The sequence below is a fragment of the Sinocyclocheilus rhinocerous genome, unplaced genomic scaffold (assembly GCF_001515625.1).
Source record: "Sinocyclocheilus rhinocerous isolate Xijiao unplaced genomic scaffold, SAMN03320098_v1.1 scaffold2670, whole genome shotgun sequence".
NCBI classification, from domain to species: domain Eukaryota; kingdom Metazoa; phylum Chordata; class Actinopteri; order Cypriniformes; family Cyprinidae; genus Sinocyclocheilus; species Sinocyclocheilus rhinocerous.
Window position 1 is genome coordinate 95,013 of NW_015647012.1, and position 3,669 is coordinate 98,681.

Genomic DNA, 3,669 nt, shown 5'->3' on the forward strand with positions numbered 1-3,669 from the left:
TGGGTGTGTGTGTGTGTGTGTGTGGGTGTGGGTGCGCGTGCGCGTGCGAGTAAATTTGTTTGTGCACAGAACCTGGGGTGTTTTTTGATGGACTTTATCACATCCAGAACAGAAGCGCCAACAGGTCTTGAGTAGTGCGGCATGCTTTTTGACAGTCCCCCCTCCTCCCATAGGTGTAACATTCTCCCCCTGCTTCGTAGGGTTGTGTATTTTCCTGTTTTTGATCTGTTCTTATATGATCATCTTTAATCTTCCCTGCAGGCCTGACTCACTGCAGTACCGCATCAGACACCACGGGGGCGATGTTCCAAACAGTGCTTCATTTACCTGCGCAGTCGGTGGGGGGAGGAAGTTGGTGCTTGTTCATATCTTCATTAACAAATATCTTCATTACCGTGCTGAAAAACAATGGAAGTAAAAAACAACAGCCGTGCGATGAAATTATGGCAGCCCCTCGGGGCGTACTGCTGTTTGTAGTGACACAGAGGACAAGTTATGCTAATTGAGTGTTCTTTGCATAATTAGAAAAAAGAAACTTTATCATTATTATGAGTACAGAATAGCCAGACTGTGGGTAATTTAGAGTTTCCCAGCAGGGTGCTGCACAGTGGAAAATGAGAGAGAGAGAGAGAGAGAGAGAGAGAGATGGAGAGAGAGATGGAGAGAAAGAGAGAGAGAATGCCCTCTCAATGTTATTCTTCTGGATATAGAAAAGCATGTTCATCAAGATGCTTAGCCAAAGTGTCTTAATGATAATTACTTTCCTCAATGTGCTCTTTTTGAAGTGATTTAGTGAATTTGTTTTTGAAGAGCATTCATTTGCGATGGAAATTCACGAGGAAATATTTGGATTGAAGCAATTGGCGTACATTCAGGCAGATTGCCAGCATCTTTTTAGTAGGACCAGACGCTACTGAACCAATTAGGTGTCTTTGAAATATTAAGAGACCTTGCGTTTTATTTCTGCATCTGGTAAAACTTAGTCATTCGGAGTGCTATCATGTCTTCTCTCCTCTACTTTCCAACATGGCTGACTGTAGTCTACCTTGAGACAGCAGAGAACATCCCCTCCTGCTTCAAAGGTTCTCTCGCCTTTTTCATCTCTGTGTACCAGCCCACGGCCAGAGCCATGGATTAATATTTCAAAACATGTTTCCCCTCTCTTTCTGTCTCTTTCTCATCCTACCTCCTTTCCTGCCCCCCTCCCCTTGCTGTCTCATATACACAGTCCTCGTTCCTTGTTCACCACTTACTCTCTCTCTCTTTCTCTCGCTCGCTCTCGCAGCCTGGCTGCAGACACGTGTGATATTTTCCCATATCTCATGTTTTGCTGCTCCGCTGCTCCCAGGGCCCAATCACTGGAGCAGTATGTTTTATGAATTAATAAGAGATGATCCTGGAAGGTCCAGGGAGGCAGCTAAGAGAGAGCCAAGAGCACAAAGATGGAGGGAGAGAGAACGAGAGAGAAAGAGAAAAAAAAGAAAAGCGAGAGGGTGGAGGCTGCAGTCGAATTTTAATGAGCACCAAGGGGAATATCAGATTTTTTTCCCCCTTAGTTCTTTCTGTGGATATCCAATGGCACACTGCTCTAAATCACTGTCATGCAAACAAGGTATTTCCCATCATGCCCTTGGTTTTTGGCTGGTAAGTGTGTCACCGTGTGGTACAGCTTGGCTCGCTGGGTGCACCTGCTCCGCTGTCCTAATTGAACAGATGATCTGCCAATTTGTCATGTTTATCTTCAGCGCCTTTCCTCGGCGGCTTGCCCACTCCCACAGCCCCCTCGCAACACGCTGCAGATGTTAGCAGCATTTTTTATGACAGATCTTGTAGTCATTACTGAATAATTCATGCTTGCATTAATGTCTTCAGATAGCAACTCCAGCTTCCCCCTCCCTAGTTCTTTCTTGCTCTACCTCCATCACGTCCCCTCTCCCTCTCTCTCTTTTCACTCACCCCGCCCCCCAATCACATGGGAAAACTTTATTATGCCTCCCTCTGACGGCAAAGTATACGGATAAAATACCCCCCATTGATATGAAAATAGGATTTAAATTATTCACTGAGGTTTAAAGGTTAGTTGAAGGTTATTACTTGGGGACAGGCATAAAGGGAGGAGAGAGAGTCTCTTGGTGCATTGTTCACCGACGAGCAGACGAGGCGTCGGTGAAAGGCTAATTTGCAGCGCATGCTGCAGTGGCCTCTTGTGAATAAAGCCCAAAGCCTCTCAGGAGATTTTAACATGGGAGAAGTCAATTATTTATAAGGAAATTATGTTGGGCTTTTTCGCCCCGACGAAAAAACATTTCTGCCTGTAAATAAGGTGGGGCAGTAAATAAATAATCCGATCCATCCGATTGCCGTTCTCGAGATTATTATGACATGTCATTTTTCTGCTCAGCCCAGCCAGGCGAGGATAATAAGAGAGCATCTTGGAAAGGGAGGTGTCCTTTGAGATTGCCTTCAACATAAATCAGATCAGTTGAAACGCTTGCAGGTTTTATATGGGTTGGATAATGGGGCTTAGAATACAGTGGACTTAATAAATCATTCCCTTTGTTGGTGTGTGCTCTTTTTTCCCTCTACGGGTTAAGAGCCAGAGCCGGTTCAGCGGTTGGTCCCTCTGTTCTTACGCCACTCTGTATCTCCATAGCAACCACGCGTGCAGGTACCGTGCTTTAGTGGGGAGTCATGAGGAGCTATGTGATGCAGACGGACCTCCTCCTTCTCTTCCTCCCTCGCTTTCTCCATCGCAGACACACACAAACACATTCACAGCCTCCTTTTTTAATCTCTTTCCATCCTCCACTTCTACTGTGGAGTGACCTGAGGAGGTTTGTTTACAGAGCTTTGTTTATTTTCTCTTATAGCTCCCTGTCTCTTTGTCTCTGTCTCATTTGCATATTCCCACACAGCACTACACCTCCTCCTTGCTGCGAAAACACTTGGTGGCTGTTTGCCTTAACGCTCCTGTCATTTCTCCTCTGATGACCCCACCATTCACGTGTCATGCTCGATTATAAACTTGCCAGTGGTTCTCAATCTGTGGTGCGCCTGGTGACCTGCTGGAAAAAAGTAAATAAAGTTCATTACAAAAATACTGTATTATAATTTAACATACTTAACAATACTGCAAACATTTAGAAATGTACATTTTATATGTATATATATATATATATATTCATGTTTTATTTCAAATGTCGGTAACACTTTAGAATACTGTTCCATCGTTAATGAATAACTACACAGGAACAAATGACTAATGCACTATTAACATTCTAGTAACTACTATTAACTAACAAGAAACTCTGATTAACGATTTAGTAAGTAATAGTGCTCAGTTGAAACTGGTAGTTCATTATTATCTAATCAATAACTACTGTTTTTTCATATATCCTGGATAACTCCTAAGAACTACTGTATACAGGTTCATAATTAATGTGAATTATGCATAACGTATAATTAATTCTAAAGTAAAGATCATGGTAACCCACTAGTAATGACTCATGTATTACCAAATCCTTCTAAAGGAACTACTAATTACTTGGATCAGTATTCTAAAGTGAAAAGCATCATAACGCCCTAATATTGACTGACGTCATTGTAAACTTTTGAGATATATGAAAGGTTTTGGATAGTAATGACTCAAGTGTTACTACATCCTTCTAA